The following is an 18,443-nucleotide window of genomic DNA, read 5'->3' on the forward strand; positions in this document are numbered from 1 at the left end:
TCACCATTTTAAATGGGCAAGCCCTTATTCTGAAACTGTGTCCCCTAATTCTAGGCTCCCCCCACAATGGGAAACATTCTCTATGATTCTACCCTGTCAAGCCCCCTCATAATCTTATATATTTCAATAAGATTACCTCTCATTCTTCTGAACTCCAATGAGTATAGGCCCAACCTACTCAACCTTTCTTCATAAGACAACCCCTTCATCTCAGGAATCACCTAGTGAACCTTCTCTGAACTGCCTCCAATGCAAGTATATCCCTCCTTAAATAAGGAGACCAGAACTGTAACAGCAGTCTAGGTGTGGCCTTACCAATGCCATGTAGAGTTGTAGCAGGACTTTCCTACTTTTATACTCTATCCCCCTTGCAATAAAGGCCAACATTCCATTTGCCTTCCTAATTATTTGCTGTACCTGCATACTAACTTTCTGTTTCGTGTACAAGGACCCCCAGATCCCTCTGTACCACAGCATTTTGTAATCTCTCTCCATTTAAATAATCATTTGTATTTTTATTTTTCCTATCAAAATGAAGGCATGCGCCCGAGTTGCATGGGCACCCAGGCCACTGCTAAATTGGACAGGATCTTTTTTAGTAGCTGTGTGGCTGGCAAATTGCAAAGTGCTGCAGTACAGTGGGACCTGTGCATGAAACATAAAGGTTAGTATGCAGGTACAGCAAGTGATTAGGAAGGCCAATGGAATCTTGGGCCTTTATTGCAAAGGGAATGGAATATAAAAGCAGGGAAGTCATGCTACAGTTATACAGCGTATTGGTGAGGCCACACCTGGAATACTGTGTGCAGTTTTGGTTTCCATATTTATGAAAGGATATACTTGCTTTGGAGGCAGTTCAGAGAAGGTTAACGAGGTTGATTCCAGTGATGAGGGGACTGACCTATGAGGAAAGATTGAGGAGATTGGGCGTCTACTCATTGGAATTCAGATGACTGAGAGGTGATCTTATCGAAACGTATATGATTATGGGCCCAAGTTTTCGCCCTCTGTAAGAACTGCGCATCTCCATAAGTTGCTCCAATTTTCTGGAATAAAAAGGGCACCGAAAACTTACCTTGTGATTCTTCGTGCTCGGCGTGGCGCAGCACAAGGGGTCGGGGGTGGAGCCAGGTCCCTGCGCTGAAAACAGTGCTGGGACCTCTGCATATGCGCGCTAGAGTGTGCACGCATGTGCAGTAGCTCCTCGCCCCCGAGGCTGTGGGGGAGGGACCTGAAGCATGCCGCCCCTAGCCCTGGTCGAATGAGCTCAACGGGCGCAGATCGGACTCGGGCCTCCCTCCCTCCCGTTCAGCTCCCGTTCCCCCCCATCTCTCCCATTCAGCTCCCGCTCCCCCCCCTCCTGTTCAGGTCCCGCTCCCCCCTCCCTCCTATTCAGCTCCCACTCCCTCCCCCTCCCTCCCTCCTGTTCAGCTCCCGCTCCCTCCCTCTCCCGTTCAGATCCCGCTCCCCCCCTCCCATTCAGCTCCCGCACCCCCCACCCCAGTTCAGCTCCTGCACCCCCCTCCCTCCCGTTCCGCTCTCTCCCGTTCAACCATTCCCCCTCCTCTACCCCCTCCCTCCCTCCACGTCGTCGATGGGGCCTGCACTTCCGGCATCTTGCTGGGGGCAGGCACCGCCCGAAGTCTTCGGTGGCCAGGCATCTGCGTCGTCATCGGTGGGGCCTGTTCAGCCTCCCCCTCCTCTCCCCCCTCTGCTGTCCCCCCTCTCCTCTCCCTCCTCCTCTCCCCCCCTCTCCTCTCCACGGCCAGATCAGCCATGATCTTGTTGAATGGCGGAGCAGGCTCGAGGGGCTAGATGGCCTACTCCTGTTCCTAATTCTTATGTTCTTTTGTTCTTATGTTCTCCCCCTCTCCTCTCCCTCCCTCCCTTTCCCTTCCTCCCCCTCCTCTCTCCCCTCCCCCTCCCTCACCCTCCTCTCCCCTCCTCCTCCCTCACCCTCCTCTCCCCCCTCCTCCCTCACCCTCCTCTCCCCCCTCCTCCCTCCCCCCTCTTCACCCTCCACCCTCCCCGTCCTCTCCCCCCTCCCTCCCCCCTCTTCTCCCCGCTCCCTCCCTCCTGCCCCCCTCTCCCCCATCACTCCCCCCATACACCTCCCTCCCCCTCTCCCCCTCATTCCCCCCCTCTCTCCCCTCTCTCCCCTCTCTCCCCCTTCCCCCCTCCTCTCCCTCCCTCCTTCCCCCCTCCTCTTCCCCCTCCTCTCCCTCCATCCCCCTCCTCTTCCTCCCTCCCCTACCCCTCCTCTTCCTCCCTCCTTTCCCCTCCTCTCCCTCCCTCCTCACTCCCCCAACCCCTCACTGTTAGAAACACAGAGAGACACTGAGAGAGACAGAGGAGAGACACTTGTGGCAAGGGGGGGGCATCCCAGCACACTGTTGGAGGGCTTTCAGTGATGCAGTCGGTGAGGAGAAACTTAATTTTTTATTTATTGATTGATTTTTTATTATTATTTAAAAAAATTTTTTTTGATTGATTTATTGGTTGATTTATTGATTTATTTATCATTTATTATTGATGATGATGATGGCTTTTTATTTGTAAAAATGAAGTGTTTAATGTTTGCAAACCCCTCCTCCCACCCCCCCCATCTCTCGTTCCCGACGCCTGATTTATAAGTATAGGCAAGGTTTTGCTGAGTGTACAAAAATCTACACTTACTCCATTCTCAGTTAGTTTGGAGTAAGTTTTCGCTGCCTAAACTTGCAAAACAGGCGTAAGTGGCTGGACACGCCCCCTTTTGAAAAAAAAATCTGTTCTAAAATGAAACTGTTCTAACTCACTAGAACTAGAGCAAACTAAATGCCGAGAATTGCAATTTCTATGATGCTCCATTCTAAACTAGTTGCTCCAAAAAAATAGGAACAACTCAGACCGAAACTTGAGCCCTATGAGGGGGCTTGACAAGGTGGATGCAGAGAGAATTTTTCCACTGATGGGGGAGACAAGAACTAGGGGGCATAATCTTAGAATAAGGGGCCGCCCATTTAAAACTGAGATGAGGAGAAATTTCTTTTCTCAGAGGGTTGTAAATGTGTGGAATTTGCTGCTCACAGAGCTGTAGAGGCTGGGACATTGAATACATTATAAGACAGAGATAGACAGTTTCTTAACCGATAAGGGAATAAGGAGTTATGGGGAGCGGGCAGGGAAGTGAACCTGAATCCATGATCGGATCAGCCTTGATCGTATTAAATGGCGGAGCAGCCTCGAGGGGCCGTATGGCCTACTCCTGCTCCTATTTCTTATGTTCTTATGTTAAATGAGCGCAGGTTTCATTTCAATGTTGAAATTAGATTTCTTTGTCCAATTCTGGACCCATTCCCAAAATTGGTGAAAACTAGTCGGAGTTTGCAACGGCCGAACCAGCGATCCTTAAATAGACCTCTGGGGGCACAGAAGAAGTTTTTTTTAAAAACTGACCTTAATGTGGAAACCGGAGGAACAGGAGTGCCCCTCCTGCCTCCAAGATTAATACTGTGGCTGCTGATCCCCCTGATTGCCTCCTGACATTTATCTCAATCCCTCCTGCTTTCTTATACACTGTCTTCTTCAATTGCGTGATCGCAGTTTGAAGTTCATTGCTATGGCTCTCCGTTTTGTCTCGTATTTCCAGATTCTACTCCTGTTGAAAGACTTTACTGTGGCAGTCCTGTATGCAGCTCTGTTTATTTGTCATGCTCTCGATGATTGTGACCTCTTTTATTATCTTGGCCTCCTCTTGTGTACTTTCTTGTGTATAGGCCTGTTGTTTAACTATCTTCTCTGAGGCAGTCCCTCGTATGGAGGATGACTTCCTTCCATGCCAAAAAGGGATGAGTTCACAGGTGTTTCAATTAAGGACCTACGAAAACATTAGTGATTAGCCTCCTTATTTTTGCAGGTTGTTTAGGTTGATAGAGTTTTCTGTCTGGAGATAGTTACCTCAGGGGATGAAGTTCGAGGGGCGATGCTTAATGTTTCTCTTTATAATGTGTAAGGAGTAATTCTGGATCATGGAAGTAATGCTTCTACTTCCTCAAACTAAGTTGAGTGTGACTTTTGGGTTTTTATGAAGTGTTCTTTTACATAAGAACATAAGAAATAGGAGCAGGAGTAGGCCATACGCCCCCCGAGCCTGCTTCGCCATTCAATAAGATCATGGTTGATCATCGACCTCAACTCCACTTTCCCACCTGATATCCCTCCATATCCCTTGATTTCCTTGGAGTCCAAAAATCTCTCTATATCAGCCTTGAATGTACTCAGAGACTTAGCATCCACAGCCCTCTGGGGCAGAGAATTCCAAAGATTTACAAACCTCTGAGTGAAGAAATAGCTCTAGCCACTCCAGTCAGGGGAAACAACCTCTCAGCATCTACCCTGTCAATCTCCTTCAGAATCTTGTATGTTTCAATGAGATCACCTCTCATTTTTCTAAACTCCAGAGAGTATAGACCCATTCTATACAATCTCTCAAAATAAGACAGCCCTCTCATCCCAGGAATCAATCTAGTGAACCTTTGTTGTACCGCCTCCAAGGCAAATATATCCTTCCTTAGATAAGGAGACCAAAACTGTACACAGTACTCCTGGTGTGGTCTCACCAAAGCCCTGTACAATTGTAGCTAGACTTCCTTACTTTTATACCCCAACCTTGAATAAAGGACAGCATGCCATTTGCCTTCCTTTTTTACTTCTGTTGGGCTGGCTGGCAACTTTCTTTTGAACAGGACTGTTGGATCCATTTGTCAATGGACTGCTTTTGTCGTAAAGTTATCAGGCCACACGTATGAGCTGTGGGAGTGCCAGGAAGTCCGCTGGCAGGTCCATGAACCCGGTGTATGTCATAGTGTTCCAGGATAACAGCAACTGTGAACCATGGAGAACCTCTGCAGATAGTGGGGTTGTATATGATTAGACCTGTCCATATAGCTGGTGGCTGGTCCTGTACTATTAGACAACTGTCCCGGTAGGTGGGGGACAATCACCTGTAGTTGCTGTATCATTATCATTGTCATTAGCTAAGACAGTGTTGCTCTTAGATCCATTCCGTGTGAGACGCAATCCATCCTGTCCCGGCTAAATGGACAGAGCAGGAGACTTGGCGTGACAACAACATTTTTCCGTCACTGGCTATCCTTCCAACTGCAGATGATAATTTGGAAATTATTAGCATGCATGTATGCACCCATACCTGTGCAAGTATCATTTCCTACATTTTACTGGACACCGAGCATATTTGTCACTTGGAAATATCAAAGGAATAATTTGTGGACAAAGATAAATGCATAGGAAATGTAAAAGAAACCAAATGTAAAAGTCAGACACTGAAATGGACTGTAGCCAACAATAAGGAAGCTGCTTCAGACATGGGGGAGAGTATGGATTTATATTCCTTCATAACTTTTGGCTTTCGGAAATAATTCTTCAATATGATTCTGCCAATTATGATATAAAGCAAGACCATTAAATTACCCGTTGTTTCTGCTGACGAATCTGTTGCCTGGTTTTTCAGAAGTGCTCAGATTGTGTTGTAATGGCAGGGGCAAGAATTATTCTTTTAACTAGTGGAGAGTCTAACAAATTAGGCAACATTTCCAAAAACTAGCTATTGAACTAGGTAAAAAACAGTTACCAGAAAAAGACATTCTTGTATAAGTGGAGTTGATGAGAGGCATTTGTCTAACTGTAATATTTTAATTGATAGCAGTGCATTTACCTTTAGACAATGCCGCTTGGAGATTCTTTCAACCTGTAAAGAACAGCATCCATTCAAAGGACAGTGAAAGGCACTATAAATTGCTTTTGTTGTATATCATCTGGTAATATAATTTGTACCCTCAGGCTTTGGTTGTAAAATTGTTGCCTGATTTGGGGCTTAATAAGCTGTTCGGATTTCTGCTTCACATATACACTGAGGGCTAGAAATTGACCAGCTTTGTGCCCATTTTTTTGGTGATATTTTGCCTTTTTTGAAGGTAAAAGGTACCTAAGTTAGCCAAAGTTGTGCGCTGGCGGTTTTGAAATACTGCTGGAAAGTGGACTGCCGTCGTGCAACACCAAAAGAAATGCGACCGCTTAAAATTGATCATTTGGCGCACCTGTAGTTAGGAAGAAAAAACGGCCAGGTAAAAACCTGCGATGCAGCCCCAGAAACAGTGGTAAGTATGAAGGCCTGCAAAAAAGGTAAGTTAAAGTTTTTATTTTTAAATTCTTTTGCAGCGATTACTTAGTTAAGGGTCTTGTAAATGTTTTGTGATTTTTGATTTTTTGTTTTTTGATATTTTTTTTCCCTCCTCCCAGGGCCTGTCTTTTTAGCGGTAATCGGCCTCTGACTAAAGTTGGCGAGGACCACGGTTTCCACCGCGAATCCTCGTGCAATGCCAATTTTTACCGTCGCCGCAATTTGTTGCCAATTTGTCCCCTTTAAAAAGTAGTGGTATTTTTAATGGTATTTTTGCCGAAAAATGCCGAAAAAATCCGCGCTCACCATAAGACCAATTTCCAGTCCTCTGAATGTTGTGAAATTCCAAAGTGAGACATTCAACAATTTAAAAATATCTAAACAGTTGTGTACTAAGATGTCTTATAAATAGCCTAAATTTATCATCACTAAACGAGGGTAAATTAATTGCTCTCCTTGGATAAATATACAAAGGCCAGCTCTGCTGGAAAATATAATTTCAGCTTTTTCCCCTTTGAATATAGAGAGTTCACTGTAAAAATTTAAACTGACTGTAGGATAGTCACTGATGTGGCTAAATAGATATGTCTTGTAAAAGCAGCACTTCCACTGTATGTGTTATACCAAAAAATGTTTGAAGAGCTAATTATATAGTAGATAATGTGCAATAGAAGTTCAACAGCACTGGATTCTCAATGCCTTACAGAACAGTGGTGGGAAAAACGAGATGACCAAGATTACAGTAGCACACATAGTTCAAGGGATCCAGTCAGTGTTTAGTTGGTGAACATGGACTTCATGAGCTGGGCACGTGTAGTGGATATCTACTGATTGAGCAAAACAGTTTACCGAGAGCCCCGGGGAAAAAGATGGGGAAACCTTGGCTACACTAGATTAATAACCTCACATTATGACCATTTGCCAGAGATTGCCCACAACACCAAGCGCCTGCTTGTTGATCAAACAAATTGCCTCAAGACTCATCAATGCACTGGTTGTCATTAATTTATCTAAATCGGTTAGGAATATGTGTCAGTAGACGACATGCAGACTATTACCAACTCCCTGGCTTGTTCCTGACTTTGGGATATATTCATTAACAGTTCAAAACTTTCTGCAGTTTGCAATTGATGGTGTTTAGAAAGTATCTGAGGGGCTGCATTGTTGCTGCTATGCCAAGTTTTTGTTAAAATTTGAACAAATATGTAATGTTAAGAATCATAATATTAAGAGGTATGATGATCTGCAATTTCAAGGTGTACTTTGTTTAACAAACTCAGCAAAATTACCGGTGTTGTTGAGAGCAGAAAAAGCACTGGTTTCCCAGTGAGCTGTGAGGTGGCCTGTATCTCGGTTACTTGACCATATTTGACTTGTAAATCAACTGGACTGAAGACTATGGCCCTGAACTTGGTGGAAGCTAAGTTCCACCCAAATGCCACCCAAAGGACCGCTGAGATACCTGATGGTACTTTGGGCAGGAGTTTCGTGGAAAAGTCCTGGAAAGAACGCCCGGCGACAAAAAAGCGACTTACGCCCTGAATCTGGGCGGCAGCGGGCGGGAGCTATCAATCTCGGCGGCAAATGCAATCCTCGGCAAAGTACCGCCGAGGATTGAGTCGGGCCCAGGGAGGGGGGAACACATAAAATTAAACATTCAGGGGACCTCATCCACCTGAATCGTTGGAAAAAAATTTGGAAAAGAAGTTTACTAACCTTTTTTTGCAGGTCTTCGTACTTACCGTTGAGGTTAGACCTGCCTCCACGCGACGGTCCTTCCCCCTGCTGCAGTGGACTCCCACCGGACCAAACTGGCAGCTCGGCGAGTGGGAGGACACTTATGTCAGTTGCGCGCCAGTAGACGTTAATCGGCGGTTTCCAGCGTTCTACGCTGCCCGCCGGCGGGAGGCCTCCACCAAACTCGCTCGGAGGGGAGACCGCCCAGAAAACTCGGTGGCAGCGGGCGGTAAGTCCACCAAGTTCGGGGCCTATGACCCTGAAATTGTGGTGTCTGACAGCGTACTCTCAGGGTACACCATCCTAATCCTTTTGAAATGCCCCACAAGTTTGTGTGATATCCAGAAATTGCAGCCTGTCAATGTACACATTGACAGGCTATCTGCGGGGGCTCCGAAAAAGCAATTGTTGGTGCAGAGTTGGGCTATTTGCCCATCGACTGGCCAGCAATTGCCCATGTTAGTCATATGGTTGATACAAGTAAGGAAAGAGCCTGTTTGCATCAGCATAAGGGGATATTTAAGGCTTAAGTTAAATATTTACATATCCAAAATTATGCACATACATTTTATTAAATGAGTTTATGTAAATATTGGCCCGGATTACAGTTTCAATTTTGCGTGAAATTAACCAAATAATTATATTTTTATTGAGTTTGGTGGAATGAAGGTAATTATGATTAAAATTCAAATTCAGTTAATTGTATAATTTTTACATTTCGGGATCCCATTGCCTATCATTAGGGGATTCCCTTTGTAAATGATTGCAATGGAATTCTCCTTTGCCTTTTGGAAGACCGGGACCATGTGATCCCAGGTACGCATCTAAGTGGCCTGTGTCCTCTGGATCCGTGGGCCATTACACTACCCTCCGCCTTGAGGCCTGAGACAGCAACTTTTCACAGCCTGGCTGCCAGGAGGTACTTTAGTCATTGTTTTGCGGGTCGGAGACATACTCCAGAGGTACGCCTCCAATTGCTTCCATTATGGTCATTCAACGCAATGCAAATCCTTCTAAGTAAAGAATGATTAAGAAGAATATTTGGTAGCTTTTGATTACATAATTACTCTTCTACCATTAGAAAAGGCACCTCTTCACAATAATTGTCACTATAATCATTAGTACCAATAATGCAACTCCCAATGGCGATTCTGCCATTTAAAAAAATGTTGAGGTACTGTAGTATTGTTTAACAATATATCCACAATGAATTAATATAACAGTTTAGTTGATTATTTCTTCTGTAGTAAACATTCTTAGGCTTTTGCTTACTGCCAGCTAAAATTAAATTTCATGGAATTGAAGGCAAATTATTGACCTGCTTAAGAGATTGGTTAATCCCCAGGGCCTGATAGTCTGCATCCCAGAGTACTTAAGGAAGTGGCCCTAGAAATAGTGGATGCATTGGTGGTCATTTGCCAACATTCTATAGACTCTGGATCAGTTCCTATGGATTGGAGGGTAGTTTATGTAACCCCATTTTTTATAAAAGGAGGGAGAGAGAGAAACGGCATTATAGATCAGTTAATCTGACATCGGAGTGGGAAAAATGTTGGAATCAATTATTAAAGATGTAATAGCAGTGCATTTGGAAAGCAGTGACAGGATCGGTTCAAGTCAGCATGGATTTATGAAAGGGATATCATGCTTGACAAATCTTCTGGAATTTTTTGAGGATGTAACTAGTAGAGTGGACAAGGGAGAACCAGTGGATGTGGTGTATTTGGACTTTCAAAAGGCTTTTGACAAGGTCCCACACAAATGATTAGTGCGCAAAATTAAAACACATGGTATTGGGGTTAATGTACTGATGTGGATAGAGAACTGGTTGGCAGACAGGAAGCAAAGAGTAGGAATAAACGGGTCTTTTTCAGAATGGCAGGTAGTGACTAGTGGGATACTGCAGGGTTCAGTGCTGGGACCCCAGCTATTTACAATATACATTAATGATTTAGACAAAGGAATTGAATGCAATATCTCCAAGTTGGGTGACAGTGTGAGCTGAGAGGAGGATGCTAAGAGGCTGCAGGGTGACTTGGACAGGTTAGGTGAGTGGGCAAATGCATGGCAGATGCAGTATAATGTAGATAAATGTGAGGTTATCCACTTTGGTGGCAAAAACAGGAAGGCAGAGTATTAGCAGAATGGTGACAAATTAGGAAAAGGGGAGGTGGAACGAGAACTGGGTGTCATGGTACATCAGTCATTGAAAGTTGGCATGAAGGTACAACAGGCGGTGAAGAAGGCCTGCTGTACCTGCATGCCAACTTTCAATGACTGATGTACCATGACACCCAGTTCTCGTTCCACCTCCCCTTTTCCTAATTTGTCACCATTCAGCTAATATTCTGCCTTCCTGTTTTTGCCACCAAAGTAGATAACCTCACATTTATCTACATTATACTGCATCTACATGTTGGATTTGAGTATAGGAGCAGGGCGGTCTTGCTGCAGTTGTACAGGGCCTTGGTGAGGCCACACCTTGAATACTGTGTACAGTTTTGGTCTCCTAATCTGAGGAAGGATTTTCTTGCTATTGAGAGAGTGCAGCGAAGGTTCACCAGACTGATTCCCGGGATGGCAGGACTGACATATGAAGAAAGACTGGATCGACTTGGCTTATGTTAACTGGAATTTAGAAGAATGAGCGGGGATCTCATAGAAACATATAAAATTCTGACGGGATTGGACAGGTTAAATGCAGGAAAAATGTTCCCGATGTTGGGGAAGTCCAGAATCAGGGGTCACAGTCTAAGAATAAGGGGTAAGCCATTTAGGACCGAGGTGAGGAAAAACTTCTTCATTCAGAGAATTGTGAACCTGTGGAATTCTGTACCACAGAAAGTTGTTGAAGCCAGTTCGTTAGATATATTCAAAAGGGAGTTAGATGTGGCCCTTATGGCTAAAGGGATCAAGGGGTATGGAGAGAAAGCAGGAATGGGGCACTGAAGTTGCATGATCAGCCATGATCATATTGAATGGTGGTGCAGGCTCTAAGGGCTGAATGGCCTACTCCTGCACCTATTTTCTATGTTTTCTATGTTTCTATGTTAGGCGGAAGAAGACAACGAGTAGGGATAATGGATATGTACTTGAATTAGAAGGAAGTGACTCGTGTCCGACAAAGGTCTGTGCTGCGCCTCAACTATTCATTCTATTTATTAATTACTTAGATAACATAATAGAGCCATATATCCAAGTTGGCCAATGATACAAGGATTCTTGGAAGAATAAGTAGTGTAGATGGGAACATGAAATTACAAAGGAACATTGATAGATTAAGTGAGTGGGCAAAACTTTGGATTTTAACACAGGTTAAGTGTGAGGTGGTCATTTCGGACCAAATAAGGATAGGCCTCTGTATTTTTTAAATGGTGAAAAGCTACGAACAGGAGAGTTCCCAAGAGATTTAGGGGTCCAGGTACACCGATCACTAAAATGAAGTAGCCAGGTACAAATAATAATCAAAAAGGTGAATAGAATGTTAGCCTTTATAACCAGAGGGCTAGAATATAAAGTGGAGGAAGTTTTGCTACAGCTGTACAAAGCCCTGCTTAGACCACATCTGGAGAACTGTGTCATCATCATCATAGGCAGTCCCTCGAAATCAAGGAAGACTTGCTTCCACTCAAGTTCTCAGGTGGCTGAACAGTCCAATGTTGGAATTACAGTCTCTATCACAGGTGGAGCAGACAGTCATTGAAGGAAAGGGTGGGTGGGGAGCTGGTTTGCGCACGCTCCTTCCGCTGCCTGCACTTGGTTTCTGCTTGCTCTCGGCAACAAGACTCGAGGTGCTCAGCGCCTTCCTGGATGCTCTTCCTCTACTTTGGGCGGTCTTGGGCCTGGGATTCCCAGGTGCCGGTGGGGATGTTGCACTTTATCAAGGAGGCTTTGAGGGTGTCCCTGAAACGTTTCCTCTGCCCTCCTGGGGCTCGCTTGCCATGTAGGAGTTCCGAGTAGAGCGCTTGCTTCGGGAGTATGGTGTCAGGCATGCGGACGATGTGGCCCGCCCAACGGAGCTGGTCAAGTGTGGCCAGTGCTGCCTCCGCAAGATCCTGCAAATCCACCAGGAGGATAGACGCACCAAAGTCAGTGTTCTCGCTCAGGCCAACATCACCAGCATCGAAGTACTGTGTACAGTTCTGGGCACAGGACCTTAGAAAGGAAATACTGGCCTTGGAAGGTGTAGCACAGATTAATCAGAATGTTACCAGGGCTCCAAAGGTTAGATTATGAGGAGAAATTACATAGACTAGGCTTGTATGCCCTGGAATATAGAAGGTTAAGGGGTGATTTAATTGTGGTTTTTAAGATTTTGAAAGGAATTCATAGGGTAGAGAGAGGGAAGCATTTTCTGCTGATATGGAGTCTAGGACAAGGGGGCCACAAGCTTAAAATCAGAGCCAGGCCATTCAGGAGCGAAATTAGGAAACACTTCTTCACAAAGGATGGTAGAAATTGGAACTCCCACAAAAAAGCGGTAGATGTTGGCTCAATTAATAATTTTAAATCTGAGATCGATAGATTTTTGCTAGCCAAGGGTATTAAGGGATATGGAACTAAGGCATGTGGATGGAGTTAGGATACAGATCAGCCATTATCTTGTTGAATGGTGGAACAGGCTCGAGGGGCTGAATGGCCTTCTCCTGTCTCCATGTTCCTACCCTCATTTGTTTTGGTACATTACACGAGTACAATTTTTAAAGTGATGTGAGCAGGCAGTGCCAAAGTATTGTGTTACCTCAGAACAGCTCTAAAATTGCTATCCGAGCTCCAGTCAGATATCTATTGCTGGTAAAGAGAAGACAGTTTGGTTAGTTCTTTAAAATTGACATATGACAGCTGGCTTGAAGATAAAGTGGTGTGAGACTACCTCTTGGAGGTGGTTTCACTCCTGAAGTTAAAGAAACCTTGCAATTATATAGGGCTAGAAATTGGCCAGGATTGCGCCTGTTTTAACGTCATTTTCTGGCGTTAAAAGTATTTTATTGACGTTAAAAAAAAAAATTCCGTCATTTTCTGATATTGGCCAGTGGTAACGACTGCCTTTTTTCAACGTCACTTGCCATAAAAAATCCGATATCGCCATTTTTGAAAAATTGGCCAATACCGCCATTTTTTTAATGCTGCGAAAAAACGTCCCAAAAAATGCAAGTCTTACCAGGTCGGATTCACGATGAAACCGGTGCTAAAGGTGCCATCTTGAAAAATGGAGATACAGTTCAGTGAATGAAAGCATTTGGAGGGAAGGCTGCGTTTTACACTTTTGAGCATTTTTGTGAGTTTATACTTTGTTTTTAAGGACATTTAAGGACATTGAAAAGAATGGGGCCTGTGCCATCTCTGCCATTACTGCTGGCTGCTTTTGCTATCGAGTAAAGACCTGGAAGAAGGTTTATTCGACAGCATTATCAGCGTAATCAAAGAGGTCACAGATTATGGGGAGGAGGCCTTATCCACCACGAGTTTTCAGGATGCAGTGCTCATACCTGCACCTGTCTGAGGCACAGTGCATTGGAAAAGAGGTGGTCACAGAGATATGCGAGCTCATAAAGGCAGACATACAGCCTACCAGTGGCAACAGGATTGCACTGCCCGTCGAGGTGAAGGTGACTGGCACTTGCCTTCTATGCCTCCGGCTCCTTTCAGGCATCAGCAGGGGACATATGATCCATCTCACAGTTCGCTACACATCGCTGCATTCGCCAAGTGACTACTGCACTGTATGCACGCAGGAAGGGCTTCATAAACTTCCCAATGACCAGAGAGGCCAGAATGAGAGGGCTGTAGGCTTTGCACGAACTGCTGGCTTCCCCAAGGTACAGGCTGCCATTGACTGTACGCACATCGCCCTGCGAGCACCTTTACAGGAGCCAGAGATTTACCGAAATCGAAAGGGATTTCACTCGCTGAATGTAAAGATCGTCTGTGACCATACTCAGCGCATCATGGCAGGAAATGCAAAATTTCCAGGGAGCATCCATGATGCTTTCATCTTGCGTGAGAGCAGTGTCTCACAGCAGTTTGAGCATCAGCCAGAAGACCAGAGCTGGATGCTGGGGGACAAAGGTTACGGACTCGTCACCTGGCTCATGAGCCCCCCTCCACAAAATGCAGACAGAAGCTGAGCATCACCACAATAACTGCCATATAGCCACACGCAACATCATCGAAAAGACAATTGGAGTGCTGAAGCAGTGCTTCCGATGCCTGGACCACTCTGGAGGCTGCCTGCAATACTCCCCTCAGCAAGTCGCTGAGTTCACTGTGGTGTGCTTCATGCTACACAACTTAGCCATCATGAGGGGACAGGATTTGCCACTGGGGATGGCAGAGGGGGGGTGGAGGAGGAGGACGAGAACGAGGAACCCATGCCACCACCACCTCCAGGACAACAGGGAAGGAGGCCTCGTGGAGCTTTCCGCACTGCAAGAGCCTTACGTCAGCAGCTGATAATTCACCGCTTTGCATGAAGGCTGAACGGCACGTTTCATCATTGACTGCCCACTCTATCCCACCATGTTGACTATTTCCCCCTCTTTTTCTATGAATGAAGCACTGCACAAGTTTGGTTTAGTTGAAAAAGAATTTGAAATTTATTAAACATTTGTACAGTTGTACTTTAATGCAACTTTCTAAATGTTCATTTTGTAACTTTAATAACATTTTTGAATATTAAACGTTTCAGTTGTAAACGTCACTTAAATAACAACAAACCAACCAACCAAACAACAGCAACAACAATAACAACAAAAGAAGAACAAAAGAACAGCGAAACAACAACACCCCCTGCAGCAAACATCCTTCAGTTGCAGTCACCTCTCCCACCCCCCGCTCCCCCAATTTGAACATCTCCTCTCCTCCCCCCCACCCCGTCCATTGTTGCCTTTGCCCATGCTCCTACCCCCAACCCTATCTCTACCCCTTTCCCCGGTGGTCCCAAGATGTTTTTCAGCACTGCGGACTGGGCGCTGCTGTTGTTGGGAGACCGACGTAGGCGGCGCCATTTGAAGCCCTGGAGAAGCTGGGGCTGTGGAAGGCCTGGCTTCTGAGTGTTGAGCCTGTTGCTCAGCCTCACAACTGACTGGTGCTGTCAGTCTGGGTGGCATGACACTCGGGACTGGAGTGCCATGAGTCGAGACCATCAATTGCCGCTGGGCATTGACAGCCTCGGTGTTCTCGTATGTTGCAGCTACTAGCTGCGACATGCCTTCCCTTATGTCTGCAGATAGTGCTGCAGTGTTTCCCGAAATCCCACCCATGACCTCGAGGAGCTGTTTGCTGAGCTGGATGCTCTCCACAGACATTCCCACCAAATCAATTTCCCTGTTTGCCTGCCCTTTGGCAGAGTGGCCTTGCCGACTCAGCCTCAACACAGACGGCAGAGGGGCTTCTGCCCTGGGTGTGCTTTGCTGCAACCCACTGGGACCCGGGGCCTCGGATGCTGGATGATCATGGAATGTAACGGTGCCTTCCTCCGACAAACTGCTGGCTGTAGCTGAAGCTTTTTGTACCTGCGTGGCCTCCCCCACACCCACCAACACCATCGCCTCCCCTCCCCCCCCCACTCCGCCCCATGTGAATTTCTTCCTCCTCCTCCTGTGGAGGTTCCTCAGCAGAGCTGAGGTTGGTGTCCCCAACTACGGCATCCGTCCAACTGGGGGCGTCCTCTGCCATCTCCAGTCAGTCTGAATCCACATCTGCAAAATATAAAACAACAGATGACTGGTTAGCAGCAGGGAAGGGGGCAGGGTGACATCAGTAGGCTCACATAGCACAGGCTCATTTGAAGGACCACCACTACTGCATTTACCTGTCGATGATTGACAATACGTTGCATTAATTGAACCCCAGCCCGCAGATCAGTACATCGCATAAACTGAAGCCTGGCCCACAGACAGTACATCGCATAAACCGAAGCCTAGCCCACAGATCAGTACATTGCATAAACCGAAGCCTAGCCCACAGACAGTACATCGCATAAACCGAAGCCTAGCCCACAGACAGTACATCGCATAAACCTAAGCCTAGCCCACAGATCAGTACATCGCATAAACCGAAGCCTGGCCCACAGACAGTACATCGCATAAACCGAAGCCTAGCCCACAGACAGTACATCGCATAAACCGAAGCCTAGCCCACAGACAGTACATCGCATAAACCTAAGCCTAGCCCACAGATCAGTACATCGCATAAACCGAAGCCTGGCCCACAGACAGTACATCGCATAAACCGAAGCCTGGCCCACAGACAGTACATCGCATAAACCTAAGCCTAGCCCACAGACAGTACATCGCATAAACCGAAGCCTGGCCCACAGACAGTACATCGCATAAACCGAAGCCTAGCCCACAGACAGTACATCGCATAAACCGAAGCCTAGCCCACAGACAGTACATCGCATAAACCGAAGCCTAGCCCACAGACAGTACATCGCATAAACCGAAGCCTGGCCCACAGATCAGTACATCGCATAAACCGAAGCCTAGCCCACAGACAGTACATCTCATAAACCGAAGCCTGGCCCACAGACAGTACATCGCATAAACCGAAGCCTAGCCCACAGACAGTACATCGCATAAACCGAAGCCTAGCCCACAGATCAGTACATCGCATAAACCGAAGCCTAGCCCACAGACAGTACATCGCATAAACCGAAGCCTGGCCCACAGACAGTACATCGCATAAACCGAAGCCTAGCCCACAGATCAGTACATCGCATAAACCGAAGCCTGGCCCACAGACAGTACATCGCATAAACCGAAGCCTAGCCCACAGATCAGTACATCGCATAAACCGAAGCCTAGCCCACAGACAGTACATCGCATAAACCGAAGCCTAGCCCACAGACAGTACATCGCATAAACCGAAGCCTAGCCCACAGACAGTACATCGCATAAACCGAAGCCTAGCCCACAGACAGTACATCTCATAAACCGAAGCCTAGCCCACAGACAGTACATCGCATAAACCGAAGCCTAGCCCACAGACAGTACATCGCATAAACCGAAACCTGGCCCACAGATCAGTACATCGCATAAACCGAAGCCTAGCCCACAGACAGTACATCGCATAAACCGAAGCCTAGCCCACAGACAGTACTTAACATTGAGCCAACCCAGACTGTGGATTTAGCAGGACTTACCCTCACTCTCCAACGTGGGGTCAGCACTCCCACAATAGTCGATCTCTGCGAGGCACCCATCAGACATGCCACATGACTTTCAAGGTGGCTGAGTGGACTAGTGTTGCCGGACGCCACCTGTTTTCAGCTGCTGTCGGCAATTGTGTGACAATGTTCCCTGCAAAGATGGCAATAGAAATTTTTAACAGAGGGCCCTTCTGCTCTTGTGGCATACACAGATAGTAATCAAAGCACTTCTACCATACTGTGTGCATTTAACACAGTGCTCTATTTAATGGCCCTGGTACTTTACTTACACGTTGTTCATCACGAAAACATTGAAGTGCAGAAACATCTTTTAATATGTCAAAAAGCAGTCTTTATAATGTGTGACGATCAGAAGCCTAGCGATGCCAACGTGTCACATTTACAAGTAATTGGAGTGCATAAATAAAACTATTACTTACTCTGACTACCCTGTAATGGTCATGCCACCTCTTCCTGCACTGGAGATAGGTCCTCTTGATGGAGTCCACTGAGGAAACCTGTTCTGCCACACATTTCCACACTTGTTTCATAGCAGATGGGTGCAGTTTTCCGCGACCCTTCCTTGCAATCTCACCCCATCTGTTCTCTACCACACTGGTCAGGGCCTCATTTGCGCCCTGTGTGAAATTCCTGGCCCTCTTTTCTGAATCACCCTACATTTTTAGTTTTTGGAACACCTGTGTTGAACAATGGTGAACTTTGCTGAAACACTCTGAAAATGGCTGATTCAGCCCTGGCTGTACGGTGCATGTGCGGGTGCACCCATCACGTGACCTGGAAGGTACCAGAAAGATCGAAAGAAAAAAACGGGAGATGTTTTTTTCTTTTCTGTGCATGCGCAGAATGGGCATTATTTTTAGTGCCGAAAAATTCAGTTTCGTCACACAAAAACAGTGCAATTTTATTGTTTTGCCAACATTACAAAATGTTTGACTAATTTTTCGCGTTTATTTTTTGGCGTTATTTAATCTAAAAAAAAAGTTGTTAAACGCGAATAACACCAAAAAACGGTGCTATCGCAATTTGGCCAATTTCTAGCCCATAATATGGGTTCAATTTTCCCCAGTGATTTGCACCGTTTTTTTGGTGCGCGCCATTTTTTTTGGTGTAAGTTAAAAAATGAAAGTATCCCCAAGGAACGTGCGCCAGTGTAACTCAGTTAGTTACGATTTTTTTTGCGTCATAGGGGCGTAACCTGATGTCTGCGCCAGTTTTTGTCAATTATATAAGTTTGCCCAAAAAAAAATTCTCCTAGGTCGGCGTATGTGACCACTCCCGAAAAACCTTCTGGTGAGTTAAGAAAAACCAGCGCGCATTGAAAAATCGGCGCAGAAAGACACCATTGTTTTTCAG

General features: G+C 45.9%; 1 protein-coding gene across 1 annotated transcript in view; it reads left to right on the plus strand.

Moving 5' to 3' along the window:
* The window catches only part of LOC139268144 (adhesion G protein-coupled receptor D2), a 490,127-nt gene that overhangs the window by 237,955 nt on the left and 233,729 nt on the right, over positions 1–18,443 (plus strand). The window lies entirely within an intron of this gene.

The sequence above is a fragment of the Pristiophorus japonicus genome, chromosome 8 (assembly GCF_044704955.1).
Source record: "Pristiophorus japonicus isolate sPriJap1 chromosome 8, sPriJap1.hap1, whole genome shotgun sequence".
NCBI lineage: Eukaryota > Metazoa > Chordata > Chondrichthyes > Pristiophoridae > Pristiophorus > Pristiophorus japonicus.